Consider the following 16,105-nt stretch of genomic DNA (forward strand, 5'->3'; position numbering starts at 1 on the left):
TGCGCCGTATATGGCCACGGGGCGCACCACAGAGTTATAGATTTTTGCCTTCAGGCGCATCGGCATCTTCTTGTCACAGAGGACGCCCGTGACGGACTTCCATTTGCCCCACGCTGCATTGATCCTGGCTGCCACCTCAGTTTGTAGTAGGCCTTCTTCCCCAAGAGTAGTTCCCAGGTACTTGAAGGTGGAGGTGCGCGGTAGCTCCTGCCCGTTCACGTGGATGGAGCCTGTCATTTCATTGTCAGTGGTCAGGTATTCGGACTTCTTTAGGTTCAGCCGGAGCCCGAACTGCTCGAGGCGGTCGTGCCACTGTTGGACTCGGTGCTCTAGTTCAGCCTTGCACAGGTTGGCCAGGAACACATCATCGGCGTGAGCAGCGTCCATGGGGCGGGCGTGTACAGGTCGTGTGTAATTGTGTCCATCACCAGAATGAACAGCAGTGGTGAGAGAGCAGAGCCCTGGTGTACGCCGATGGTAATATTAAACTCCTCTGATATCCCAGCTGCCGCTTTTACACGGCTTTTGTGACATCTGTATAGGAGTTGGACCCATTGTGCGAGCAGCTCAGGCACGCCGTGGTCTCGCAGTGCGTACCAGATGAGATCGTGCGGGACTCGGTCGAAGGCCTTTTCCAAGTCTAGGAAGGCGGTGTGGGGCGGGATTTTCTTCTCTCTGTGAGCCTCCATCAGCATCCGCACACGACCGAAGATGGCGTCGGTGGTGCCGCAGTTCTTGATGAATCCAGCCTGGTTGGCGCTGATGTCGACGGTGTCCCGAATGCGCTTATCAAGGACGCGTTCAAAGATCTTCATAGTGTGTGACAGTAACCTGACCGGTCTGTAGTTGGAGCAGTCCGCTGGGCTGCCCTTTCCCTTCCAGATCGGAACAGTGGTGCTGCGGTACCAGTCGTGTGGCACTTTTCCCGTGGAGACGATGTTGTTGAACAGCTCGCACAGCCACAATGCCGAGCCCGGTAGTGCCTTTTTCCAGAAGTCGGCAGGGATGTCGTCTGGTCCTGTTGCCTTACCGTTTTCATGGCCTTGATGGCGTCGGCGACCTCGCTGGCATAAATGCCTGAGACTGGGCCTTCAACTGGGTCACCTCGCGGGGTTCGTGGGTGTGGGAACTCCTCGGTGGAGATCTTCTCGAAGTATTGCCGCCACCTCTCCGCAGCGTCTCTGGGGTTGACGATCAAATTTCCCCTTTGTCGTTGATCCCATGAAACTGGTCAATGTCCAGGGTCTTCCTGTGTCTGCTTTTGGCTAGGCGGTAGATCTCATTCTCGCCTTCTCGCGTGTTCAGCTTCTCGTAGATGGGGTGGGGCCAATCAGAGGTGTTATTTCCCAGTTCTCCGAACTACTAAAAATTTCCGCTACTGGTTCTCCAGAACTGGTCAGAATCTGCTGAGAACACCTCTGGTGTTCTCCCTCCCCAGTACAATTAAAATGTGTCATCTTGGTTATATTAGTAATCTGCCATATACACAATCATTATACAGTATATGGGAGTTCCCCCATTTAGAATCAGTCTGCATTTTAGCAATGAGGAGAAGCATGAAAATCAGTTCAGTAAGTTCTTTAGAAGAACCATTTAAAATATTGCATTATCTTTTTCAGTTTTTATTCCCTATCCAGAATGATTCCCTTGATTAAAGTAGAATCGCACCTCCATTAAGAGAATGGAAATTTGGCTAGATTTGATACTAATAAATGAATTTCAAAAGCCAGTTTGGATAGTAGATAAGGCAGGGGTGTCAAACTCATGTTGTCATGGTGGCATTGCATGAAGTATTGGGACTTTCCCCCCCTTCGCTAAACTGGGTGTGGGCAGGGCCAGCGTGTGATGCAACTGGCCTGTTGGCCAGGAGTTTGACAGCCCTGAGATAAGGCATCAGGCTGGAAAATTGGGAGACTGTGAGTTCTAGTTCTATCTTAGGCACAAAGTCAGCTGTGTGATCTTGAATCAGTCACTCTTAGGGAACTTTAGGAAACAGGTAAGGACAATCCATTTATGAAAAATCTTGCTAAGAAAACTGCAGGGACTAATTTAGCAGGATCTAGTAGTCAACAATAACTTGATGAAACACACAAACATAAAAATAACCTAACATTGCCTTTGTATTGAGTTCAACTCCCAGTGACAGTATAGCCATAAGGTAGAAGCTTTTGGCAAGGATTTTGGGAACTCCTTCCTAGGGCTGAGAAAATGTAACTGATTTAGTGCCTAAAACAGGACTAGAACTCAGTCTTCGGGTTTCTAGCTTAGTGCATTAACCACTATTCCAAATTGGCTATCTAATGCTTCCTTCTGCCACTGTAAAATAAGTCTGGTTTACCTTAGCATTTTTCTTTCCTACAAATGTCCCTGCAACAAATGAAATAAAGAACTTGTTCCGTTTTCAGAAGATGCTTCCACTTAGTTTGGGATTTTCACCAGGAATTCAAAGCAGTTTATTTGGGTGGTTCTTTCTATTTTATCCTCATAACAATAACCCTGTTAGATAGGCTAGATTAGAGAGAGCAATGTTTCAATATATCTAGTTAGCTTCCCAGATTGAAGCAGACTTTAGCCTGAATCCTTCAATTTCTAATTGAATTAATTAATCATTATACCATATTTTACTTGTAATTTGGAATAAATTACAACATTGTGTGAATGTATAAACACAGTTCATTTTCAATTAATTTTCAGTGTGAAAACAAAAACAAAAATATTCTCTCTCAACCTGCTTTTTATGAAGAAAAACTGAATATTGATAATATAGTAATATTAGCCACAACAGATTTAAATCACATTAGTAGTTCTGTTAGGCAGCTGGTGTGTGCTTGTCATCTTAGTGAGACAACATACATCTCCACCCTTTCAGATATATCTGAGAGGAAAAAATATCACTTCCTTTCACCAGATGGGCCATCAGAAAGTTTTTTTTTCCTCCTGTGGGTATAGGCAGATGGGCTCGTTGAATGTTTCCCCCTGGTAGCTAAGCCTCGAGGAAGGAGTTGTGGGCTGTGAGCAAGGCAGTCAGTGTTCCAGTTTGCATACATCACAAGTAATGGATGTCTAAGAGAAAAGACACAACATGAATGCAAAACATATTCTGACGAATGAAGAGGCTCGTTTCCAGGCAGTGAGTGCTTTCTTGATGTTTCATTCTCATTACTTCTGCAATCACTGCTGACCTTCAAGGTCAGATTGTTGCCTGAGTCTTTCCCCTTCGCTTTTATTTATTTTTTGCTTCATGTTATCATCACAACCTGCCTCAGGAAATGGAATCAAGTAGCAAGCCAGTTCGTTGTTATTCAGTGACAGTAAAGTGGATTCTCTGCACTTGGAGAATTTCAAATTTCAGGTGCTTTCTGCCAAGAAGCAATTGAAAGTTAATTCTAGCTTATGTTTGTAATACCAAATTTCACTTCCTCTCAAGTTATTTCATTACTTTACTTGTGCTCATTCTGCCTTCCTCTGAATCAAATCTTTTGTTCTGTTGAGTTTAGAGCATGATTCGGTAGTACATCTGCCTGCATTAACATGCTGTTTGAGCAGAGGGGTAAGGAGTTGTTCACCATTCAGAGATCATGCCATTAATTCATGTCTTCTAGGAAAATGTCACTGCTAGCCAAAACATTTTACACACAACTGGTTTTAGAAAGCTGTAATCAAATCATATGGATAATTCAAGTTTACTCTCAGTCCTGGAAACTCACCTTTTGACTTTGGATCAGCCACTTTCTTACCCCAATCTACTTCATAAAGTGGTTGTGAGGATAAAATGGAAATTCCCACATGAAGCTACCTTTCACTACAGAAGAATAAGTAGGAGATAATAAAGTAATGATGATGATGACCACAATTGCAACAATATAGATTAATAGAGTGAACAAGCAAAAATGTTTTTCATTTTTACCAATTGTTTTTTATTGATTTATAAGTAATATTTCCACTTTTTTCCATGTTTTTTTTCCTTTTCAGATTAATAATGGCCACAGCAAACTGTTCACCCAACTTGCAATAATAAAATTAGCATTGAAACAGCACCAAAAAAAAAATCTGAAGGGTAGTAAAATTGAAGTGGAAAACTCAAATTATCTTTCTTGATGAAGAAAACTTCTGGAAAACCAGAAGGAAAAGTGAGGCATGATATCTTTTATAATTTTAAAGTTATTAAAGAAGATGATATTGAGATGACTGTATCTAGGGAGTAATTTATTGACTGGGCAGCTTGGCATAACATTAGGAAATGTTTCATTTCTTGTTTCACCCATTTCTGTCTTTAAAGGTAGCAACCAACAGCTTCAATGCACAACAGAAGGTAATTTGCATCAAGAATGGACCCAAAACCAGTTGAACTGATTCTACATATTTTTAATTACTTGACTTTTGGTAAGAAAATTAATAACCACATTATTTGTCCATGTTTCTGAGCCACCTTCAAAGGTACTCCATAGGCTTTCCTAAAATAGGAATGAGACAGTGGGAAACATAAAATGGTCAAACTGTGACAATGATTAATAGACCTCTGGCCATTTACACCAAATCGAAGAAAACTCCAAAGCCACATATTCAATTTTTCATTTGTACCCTCAATTAAAATATTTTCCCCTCTTCTGTATAGTCTCAATCAGAGGTGGTATTCAGCAGCTTCTGACCAGTTCTGGAGAACCGGTAGCGGAAATTTTGAGTAGTTCGGAAAACCAGCAAATACTGCCTCTGACTGGAGATTTTACAGTATCCTTCCCCTGCCACGCCCGCCACACCACGCCCACAGAACCGATAGTAAAAAAAATAATAATGAATCCCACCACTGGTCTCAATGTACTTGGATTAAGCTTCAGCTTGCCTCATTTATCAAAAAAAAAAAAAAACCTGCCTTCAGATGTTTGCTGAAAGCTTTTGCGGCTGCCCAGGATCTGGCAGATGGAAATATGAAGAAGAACTGTGTGGTTAGCACACTGATTGTGTTTGAGCAGAAACGTGCTTGTGAATTCTTTCTTTCAACAGCTTTTAAAGAAAAGGAGAGAAAATTTGGACGCTAGAAGTCAAATCCCAAGGATGAGGAGGACCTAGTACTTTTCCACTTATGCCCTCTGGATTGTTCCCATTGGGGAAAAAAAATCAAGTAAAATTCTCATGATGCTCCTCGGTTGCATTTGCTTCAGTTACCCATTCTGATATCGAAAGGGATATTAAAAAACTGGGATTACTAACAGAGTTGTAATCCTCTGGTATTCCAAGCCAAAAAAAGACAGTCAAAATAAGAATGAAATGGGGCTTATGGTTATGTGAAAAAGGTTACAGTATCTGAAGCTTTTTAGCTGGGAGAACAGTTGGAAGTGAAGACATGATAGATAGGCAGAATATATATCAATATGGGAAAAGTGAATATGGATGTTTTCTCCTTCGCTTTTGTCACGTTACAACTTGGAATCTTCCGATAGTGTATGCAGTTCCACCTGGATAGATAAAATGAAGCACTGCTTTGTACAGCATAGACAAAACAATGGCCTTCTATGATGGTTTAAATGGGAACAAACAGCGACTTTGGAATTTTGGAGTAATCATGACAGAAAAGATGAAAGGTAAAAGCAAGCTGTACTAGTGTCAAGTACAGAAATGGAAAGTGGTAGATTTAAATGGTAGGAAGAGAACTTTATTGCTGAATCTCTCCCAAAATGGTATGTCTGTTTTACAGACCTCACACTTGAGAAAAGCTTTTAATACTGACCTGTTGTACAGAGAAATTGCCCCAATTTTTATTTAATAAAATAATCATTGGCACCATTTTCTGTGATGTTACATCATCTTGACTGTGTCATACAAAATTAATGACAATTCCACATTCCAAGTAAGTGGTTGGTGTAGAGGTCTCCTTTGAATCGGCAATTAATCAGAAACAGTTATGTAGCATTTCTTTTTCTTCCCAGTATCACATGCAGGATGATAAAAATGTCTTCCATATAAATCAGGCAATACACTATAAAGACAGAACTGCCCCATGATAACTGTGCAATTATGTTTGAAAAAGAAAAAAGTAACCCATCTATCAAGGACCTTTGATATTTCATGAAAGACCCACTTCAAAGCAAGGAATTGAAGTGGGTTTTTACATGATATAAATCCCTGTTTCACCTTGGGAATGAATCTAGATTATATTTTGATGTTATGAAATCAATATTTTTTATTAATATGGTGCTTCAGTTTTAACTAGAAATGTGCGTCAGCCAGTGGATTCAAATTTGACCACTTCAGAGAGATGACTCTCTTCCAAAGTGATCTGATTTGAATCCTGGCTTTTCAGAAATTCATGATGATTTGGTAATGAAGAAAGATAGACACTGTATCACTGCCCCTCCCTCCTTCTTTGAAAGATGCTGGGTTGTGATGCGTAAGGGAGAGTAGTAGAACGATTGTGATTATTCTACATTTTAATACAGCCAGCTCTCCTGATCAGTGCAAGAATCAAATTAAATCATCCAGAGAGAACCCATTGCTTCCTTAGTTCAGAGTGAAATAGCTTCTAGGAAGAAAGATAACTTGGCCAAGTCTACCTGTGGCCTTCTCAAACCAAAGCCAGCTGTTTTATTACTCTGAAACTAAGTTAGTTTCCATTCTGGTTTGCTGCTACAGCTACCCATTTCTGATGCATTGCTTAATGGTGACTGTGGAATGATGCATTGAGAAGTGACTGCAATATCAGTCTGCGCCAACAATGTTCTTCTCACAGTATCTGTTTCTGTGGCAGAATGTTGTTAAGGTGAATGGTAGTGCAACTACAATGAAAAAGATCCACAAGGACAAACTACATGGCAGGTGGGGGAAAAGAATAGTGAGTCATCTTTCCATTCCAGGTAGTAGAACCAATTGGAGCACCTCTATCAAATCAGGTAGACTTCTTATGCTGCTTTGCATTGAATGTTGAGATCTGTATAATGGTTTTACAGGTCACAGATTAATAGAGTTGGAAGGGAGCTTACAGGCCAGTGATGGCTAACTTTTTCAGCACCAAGTGCCCAAAGCATGTGTGCATGAATGCGCATGTGTGCACACAAACCTCCAAAATGCAATGCATGTGCATTTCCCGTGCATGCCCCCTACCCCCATGCATGCAGGTGCATCCCTGCACATGAGCATTACCCTCCTGCACAGGGGCACGTCCCCTGAAGAAGTCCAACTGGCCGGCAGGAGGCACACACATGTACATGGTAGAGCTGAGCTAGGGCAACGGCTTGCATGCCTGCATAAAGGGTACTGCATGCAACCTCTGGCACACATGCCATAGGTTCTCCTTCACAGTTATAGGTCATCCAGTCCAACCCCCCCCCCCCGCCGCCCAAGCAAACCCTACACCATTTTTGACAGATGGCAGTCCAGTCTCTTCTTGAAAGCTTCCAGTGATGAAGCTCACTGGAAGCTTTGCTGAAATCTGCTTGATTTCTTAAAAATTAATTCTATATTTGGTGGAATCAGTTCAAGAGAAGGTACTATGGCATGCTTCCTTCTTAATCTTTTCAATTAACCTTCATTCCATTTCCCCAGATTTCTTCATATATATTTTTTTATATCAGCTCACACCTCATAATTCCAGTACACCTGATTGTTTGTTTATTGCATCTGTCATTTATGAGAATACCTTGTAACTTATTAGAAATTAATTGCCTAAGCAATAACAACTGGAGCCCAGCAGAGAAATTATCGTGCCCTTTTTTGCAATTAGATGAAAAGGAATTGCTTTAGAAATGGTTCCAGGGAGAAAAAGATGCTGGAGAACTTTTCATAAGGCGAATGTGGACTTCTTATTTTGTTATGAGACAGCCAAAAGGTTCCATAACTGCCCTATTTTCATGTGCCATCATTTTTCCAGTAGTCTCCTTAACTTTGGGAGTTTCATGAGGGGTCTCCTCCCATTTGCAGAACAGCTGAGACACCAGCTTCCTAGATAGAGATGGCTCTTCTGAAACATTTGTTGTTAGTTGCAAAGTTATGTCCAACCCATCATGAACCCATAGACAATATTCCTTCAGGTCTTCTTGTCCTCTACTATCTTCTGGAATCCATTTAAGCTCACACCTAGTGCTTCAGTGACTCCATCCAGCCAACTCATTCTCTGTCATCCTCTTCTTCTATTGACCTCAATCTTTCCCAACATTAGGCTCTCCTCCAGTGAGTCCTTCCTTCTCATTAGGTGGCCAAAGTATTTGAGTTTCATCTTCAGGATCTGGCCTTCTAAAGAGCAGTCAGGGTTGATCTCTTCTAGGACTGATAGGTTTTATTGCCTTGCAGTCCAAGGGACTCGCAGGAGTCTTCTCTAGTTCAAAGGCTTCATGCTTGCTCCTGGGGAGGAAAGCTATGGCAAATCTAAACAGCATACTAAAAAGCAGAGACATCACCCTGTTTACAAAAGTGTATTTCGTCAAGGCTATGGTTTTCCCAGTTGCAATGTATGGCTGTGAAAGGTCTGAAACATACAATTTTCAATTTCAAGCAGCATGCCAAGATTTGAAAGGGCAGGAAGAAAAGGCCTCCAATCTAGATGATGTGTGTCTGAGAATATACAGTCAAGGAGCTGGGCTAAGCCGTGGTATGTCAGGAATCTGTGATTCCTGGTTCAGAGCCCTAGCTGTTTGGGCTTTTTCAATAAGTGCATTTTTTCTGCTGTCTCTTCTGAGACTCCATGCTGCTGCAGCCAGTTAGAGCACACAATCATTGATTAAATGGATACTTTGACATGAGGTAAGATAGTTCCCTATGTGAACCAATGATTAAATTAGCTGGCTCATTTTTCTCCCAGCCTTGCAAATGTTGAACAACAGGTTCTCAATCCTCCAGAATTGAATAGTGATAGTGAAGAATGAAATAAGTTTTTTTTAAATTGGTAAAACTGGAGTAAGATTGACTCAAAGATACTATTTCTTCTCTGTTCTTTTTCACTAGCTGTCAGAGGCAACAACATTCTCAGAACAAAAAATAGATAGTTAATTCATCAGTGGCAAATTTATGAAAAGTTTTATCTCTCTTTCTCCATAATGTTTAACATCACACAATGAATGTTGATGATCCCTGCCTTCTGCAGTGGTAGATAATAGAGACATTTACAGTTTGATGATATGATGGCATATGGAGAGTATAGCTATGTATTCTAAGAGAAAAGGAAGACTCTACCATCAGGATGGAAATGAGTGTGTTCTTATTCCTAACTTGGTCTCCCAGTAACCATAGATGGTCTCTGCTCTTTACAGCAGTCCCTGTTGTTACTCTCAAAGTATAATTTAATATATCTTTCAGTGTCTGTATTCATGCCAGATATTCAACCTGGTTATTAAATTGACCATTTTCCAGCCTGACATATCAAATCAACAGCTAAGAAATCACACGAGACTTCCTAAAAATCTTTGCTAAAGATAATTTGAAGAACACATGACCTGTTGTACAAAGCAACTGTCTTAGCAATCTTTGATCTACTTAGGTATACAGTATTATGTGAACATAGCCAAAATAGGAAAAAACTTTTCAACCAAGAGGGGTGCCCACAGACTGTGGTAAAGATTGGCAAACATGGCATGACACATTTAAAAAACAGGTGAAGCTTCCACTGTTGCAAAGGCGATCTTATTGTTTCTTTTTTCTTTTTATTAACCATACCCTCAGGACAGCCCTAACAATCAATTTTTTTCCTTTCCCTTTGCCACATAAATAACAACTGCAACTTCTCATCTATAAAAGTGAACATTTTGGCCTGATGCACTTGAAAAATGGCACATACTAAAAAATACAAGTTTTCCTTTGTATCACTAAGGAACATAGTTCAACTATTTATGTTTCTTAATCAAATATCTCATGGGGAATTTCTGTTCCCTTACATGATTGCCCCCTTATAAGCTCATGATTCTCCATTTGGACATCTAAAATTATTTGTTGTTTTTCTGTCAAAATCAGCCAGAGATTTAATTAATATTCTGGAAAAAGAGTAAAAAGAAAGACTTCCAATCTGCACAGAAACGCAACCATAAATAAACCAAGGCCACATTATTATTTTGTTTATAAGGCATATAACATCTTGTCTTAAGGGAGGATAACCAGAGGGGGAAATAAAAAACAAGACATCAGAAATTCCATTCAAGTATCCACAGTGGTAGAATTATTTATTGCCATAGATTGTGTTACTGCTGGCCTCTTTGTGCTGAGGGAATGCAACCTTCCAGCTTTGCCTTTGAAAAAAAAGCTCACCACTCCAATAAGGAATCAAATGTTCTCATATATGGCTATTATCTAGTCTTTTCACCTCTTCCTTGAACGCAATGCAAATTGAAAAGACTAAACTAGCTATTCGAAATGGCTCCAACATGGGTTCTACTTTTAAAAAAAAATCGTAACCACCTTATCATCTGTTTGTCAAAAGCTAAGATCTAGTTCACAAACATTACAAATCACACATTCAACCTTTAGCTAAATATCTAAATCCCCTTGGACAAACATATAAACAGCCCTGCACTCTTTGTCTACCAGGATTTGAGTGATGGCTTTTGTTGGAAAAGGGAAAATGTGTTTTCATACACAATGCTGCTATTAATTTTTTTTATGTCATGAAGGTGTTTGAATGATGCAAGCCCCCCACCCCCAATGAAAAAGTTCCCTACCCAACATAATTTATGATTCACAAAACCTGAACAATTCCTCAAGAAACACTTGCATCTCCTGTTGCTGTGAAGTACAGAAAAATGCTAACATAAATGCTGTTAAAATACATAACTTTCTAAAGTTTAATACCGAATATAACAAAGAGCAGGTTTCGCTCTGGATACTGTCTTCCCATTGAAATATGAAATGGAATAAATTGCTGAGAACTGGGCTAATTTAAGTTCTCCACCCACTCCCATTTTCATATTTGTGTGTAGGCACAGGGAAATGCAGTTTTTCCACAAATGCCTGCTTTGTGAAAGAAGTGTGTGATACTGAAGTTCAAGCTGTGTCTATAAATACTCTTAACGGCTTCTTTCCTGGCTCACTAGTTGTTACCTCAAATTTCACTTGTTCTGTTAGAAAAGGCTATTGAATGTGTACAATGTTTAGATCCAGTGGAGGTCAGAGGGGAGGTATAAAAGCTTTTATACCTTATCGTTTGATAGGCATCAATGTTTTCAAGTATAGAAGCTTGCATCTTTCTCCTACCTGGAGTCTTCCTGCAAGAGAAGCACATATTTATTTATTTCTGAGTATTTCTTAAAAGGCTTTTGTTTAACTCAGTTTCCTTTCATATCATTCTTTGAGAACAAAAAGGACTCCTATATATTCTATTCTCTTTGGGGATGTGAGAGGCACATCTCTATTATAGGAATTCTTGAGGAATATTCAATGGTTCTGATGTTTATGTTAATCAGGTCCTGGTCGTCTCAATAAACCATTTATGACTTTTCTATTATTCTAACATAGCACCCAACTTTCTCCTTACCACAGCTGTACCAGTATAGTTCTGATCAAAGAGATTCAGATAAATTCAGTTCTAAACAGAGATGAACTGATGCCTATGACACCTTTTTCAGATGAAACATGTCTCCGTAAGTCTTATACAAGAAGATATATTTCAAGGGTTTTCAGTAAATTTGAGAAATATATATATATATTTATGGTTGTTTCTAGAAAGAAAATAAATCAGATTGCTTCTTTTGGTGCAGTAGAGTTCTCCAGATGTCTAATGTCTAAAGCAGGTCTTGTTTAAAACTTGTCTTTAAACTTTACATGTTTACTTACTGATCACTCCCAAAGGTGCTTTTTCAAGAGGCTACTGGACTTTCTTGTTTTTCTTTGAATATGTTTTACTTCTCATTAAGAAGTTTCTTCAGCTCTTCAGTCAATCATAGACATTTCCTGACCACTCATTTAGTAATTGTTTGAAGTTACAATGGTGCTGAAAAAGGAGAGTCATGACCAGTCCTTGAAGTTGTGGGCATCGCAGTGTCCCCAGGATCATATGATTGTGATTTGAGTGTTTGGATTTACAATGCATTTTAAACTGTTGCAGCATCCTCTGATCACACAGTCACAATTTGTGAGCTTCTCAGCCAGCTTCCAACAAGCAAAGTCAATGGGGAAGCTAGAGAGTTGTTGCAAGTCACATGATACATGGTTACATGACATCATGCTTAACTACCATGAATGAACTGGAACTGATATTATAAGTTAGATGTGGTCATGTGACGTTTTATTTTATGACTACTTCACTTAACAGCAGAGTTGCCAGTCCCAGTAGTTGTCAGTAGGTGAAGATTACTTTTCCTGTGTTTTCCCTAGGCTGGTGTTTATCAACCTCAGCAACTTTAAGTCATTTGGACTTCAATGCTCGAAATTCCTCAGCCAGCATGAAATCCCATGTTCTAAAATTGCTGAGGTTGAGTAGGTATTTATCCAGGTATTTAAAATGGTGCACATAGAGGTCTCTCTCCCTTTTGTCCTTATAGTAAATCCATGGAGTAGATGGGAGACAATGACACCTGCTGAGCAGTGTGCCTGATTGGGAATTTGAATTTGGTTCTTCCTGGACTCAGTTCAACACTTGATCCATGCAATTAGGAAGTGACTTATAACTCATTCTCTTACTTGTCAAAACCAGTTGGTCTGTATTTGTGTTTGTTGAACTACTTTTGCTTTAGGGTCATGACTGCTGGTTTGTTGGCATTCTATCCAGGCCCTATAAAATGGAAAAAATGTCTATTATAGTTTTCTCTGAAAAATAAAAAGAAAGAAAAACTCGATTGAAGCTGCAATGATGCAACTTTAGAAGAGCTGATGGACCAAGTTGGGAACAGATCAAGTTGATACTGGCTTGATGGCATATAGTCAACATTTTATATTAGAACTATATATAAGAAAGAGTATTTAAGATTTATCAGGTAAGGATCTCTGGAAGTCTAGAGTCTAGACATTGTGGTGGAGCTTGATGGTCAGATGATGAATCCTGGATGGCACAGTCTCTCCAGACAAGGAAAAATTGTTAGATTGAACTCTGGACAGTTGCTCCTCATGAAGAAACTGCAGGAACCAAGGTTTTTACAGTTGACTTATGAGTCGAGGGGCTGGAGGTTGAGGGATTTTAATCAAGCTGAAAGCCATAATGCAGCTTATAAATACATAAGCTTTACAAAAGCCTTGCTTTCTTAATCACTACCAGATATAATCATTTTACAGTTAAAGATAGATTTTCTAAGTGACAAGACAAGAGAAATCCATTTAGTAAGTCAACATTATTTCTAAATTGAAAGAAAAAAAAATGATTTAAATTTTCAGCCTAAAGCTTAAAAAGAATTGCATGTAAGAAAGCTTAAAATGAATAAAAGGATACAGTAAGTCTGAAAGATTAAATTTTGGTGAAAGTGCTTTTTGAAATTAGAACTAAAGAGCGCAATGGACCTGAACTTTGTAGGAATTACCAAATTACCAAAAGTTTTTTTAGCTGATATACAAATTAGGGCTTGCTGACATACGAAGACATTAACGTGGCAATTCAAGAGACTTTACATATTCTTCTGACAGACATGTCTTTTGCAAGAATAGGTATGATTTCGATTTCAAACAATCTAAAAGTTCATAAAGTAAAGACCTTATCAAAGACTTTTCATATCATATTCCAGTAAATTGGTTTATAAAAGGAAACTTAGTTCTTTCAGATGGAGGTTGAATCAAGTGCTGTTACAGAAAGAAGCAATAGTGGAAGACTGTAAAAAGAAATTGAAAGAGTTCTTTGAAAATAATTTATATAAAAGTACTGACATAAGAATGGTTTGGGATGCAAATAAAGCTTTAGAGGTTATTTCATACAACCTAACAGGGAGCTCAAAAAGGTAAGAGAAAAGACACACTATTTTGAGATTAAAAGAAAGGAAGAATTAAGAACAATTTCCAGAGAAGTATTTCTCAACAAATTAAGCTTTTACAATGACAATTATCTATGTTAATTGTAAGAGAAATGGAAATAAAATGAACTAGGCAAAGCAAAACAAAAACAAAACATTGAGTCTACAAACAAACTAGGGAAATGGTTGGCATATAAATTATGAAAAGAAAAAAGAAAATTATATTAAAATTACAAAGGAGAGCTAGAATATTAATAGATAATCGAGTATGGGAGAAAAAATATTTTATCAACATTAGTCCAAATTATACAGTATAAATGACAAGACATTTCTCTGGAGAAAATGGATGTATACTTAAAAAAACCAAATCTACCAAGGAACAGAAGCAGACTATGAATGGATTTATAATAGTAAGGCAAGTTTGCAAGGCTATAAAAAGATTAAAACAGGAAAGTGCCTAGACCAAATGGATTATCAGGATCTTATTATAAATGTTTTGAGGATGGACTTTCACAACCTTTACAAAATACACTGAATTCTATTTTGGAGAAAAGAAAAATGTCAGAGAGCTAGAAAAAAAACCCACAATATAGCATTAATAAGTAAGAAGAACAAGGTTTGGTTTTTATAAGAAACGTCAGCCTATATCATTATTGAATAATGATTGTAAGGTGTTTACAATGATTTTGATTGAGAGGCTGAAAATAAACTTGCAAGAATTAATTCATAAGTATCAATTCTGTTTTTTGTTTTTTTTAACCAAAAAGACAATTAAAGGATGATATGAGAAATGTGTTGGACATTTTGAAATATTGGGAGCAACATAAGCAAAACATTCTGCATTGATTTTCTCAGATGAAGAGAAGGGCTTTGACAACTTAAATTGGGCTTTCATATTCAAGGTTTTGCCAAGATATACATTTTGGAGAGACTTTTATTAAATGGATAAGATCAGTTTACACTTTACTCAAGACAAAGGTAATCATTAGTAGAAATCTAACAAAGCCTCGTGAAATAAAAAAGGGACAATATATGGATGCGTAATTACGTTTTTTCCCCAAAGAAGGAAACACGAAGAATTAACTATAACTGTTTTTCATTTGACTGGAGAAGTTGTCTCTGTCTGACAAGGAGGAGGAGGAGGAGGAGGAGGAGGAGGAGGAGGAGGAAATAATTCCTGATTTTTTCCTGCCTTCTTGACACATAATTTTTTTAAAAATGTACATTATTACAAAGCAGTTAGTTAGCTAAAGAAAAAAAAAGCTGAAAGAGTTTTCTCCTTACCAGGTACAGAAATCAGAATGTAAGATACAACTTTCAATTTGGAAAAAGCAGAGTTTGTAAATTTAATTCATTGCCATAACAACTGAAAGTTATAGACAGTCATTTGTTGCAATTGCCTTAAAATGGGATTCTTTCAAAGAGCAGAAAATCAGATTTGATAGACTTCCAACTCTGTGATTCTATCATTATGCATCAAAGTCTGAATAAATCTGAAGGCAGATAAGACTTTCTTCTTTATACTTTAAATAGATACTTTGAATTACAGCATTAGTTGATGCATATCTTCCCTTCAGTTTTTCCATTTTTTCTTGGTTTGTTCTATGGAAATACTGTTCCAGTTTTTCTCATCTTCCCCAAAACTCTGATAATCTTAAATATAGTGGAGATGGCTTTGAAGATCTATTCCACATCCCCTGAGCCATTCCAGAATTTTGGAAAAGCTGCATAACAATCAATTTTCCTCTCCAATAGAACTCAATGGAGCAAAATCAGATGGTTTCTACCCTCCCTTTTAATTTCCAAAGCATGTCACAATGCATCGACATTTTCCTAGAAGCAATTTGATATCTAATTCTCTAGCAAAATTAATGAACTGATTAAAATCACACTCTAAATATAACACTTAATCTTTTTCCTAGAAAATTAAGATAAATTAATTTTATGTATTACCAGATGTGTTATGCAAACAATGTACAATATTAATGACTTCTTTTCCAAAGAAGGAAAAATGAAGAATTAACTCTGACTTTCTAAAAGAATATTTCCTATTTTTCTCATAAATGGACCTCTGAAATCGAGGACTTCTTTCCGAGGGTGTCTTCTTTAGCAATAGCCCTGAATAGCCTTATACCAAGATAAACACCTTTAGGTAATCAAGCTGTAAGCCGTTTAAAGGCACTAAGATTTAGAATTAGGATTTTTAACCATACCTTTATCTGATAAGTGTTGCAGAACTCTCTCTATGGGGATTATACTAT

This window comes from Pseudonaja textilis, chromosome 1 (assembly GCF_049901715.1).
Source record: "Pseudonaja textilis isolate UNSWEBS1 chromosome 1, rPseTex1.2, whole genome shotgun sequence".
Taxonomy (NCBI): domain Eukaryota; kingdom Metazoa; phylum Chordata; class Lepidosauria; order Squamata; family Elapidae; genus Pseudonaja; species Pseudonaja textilis.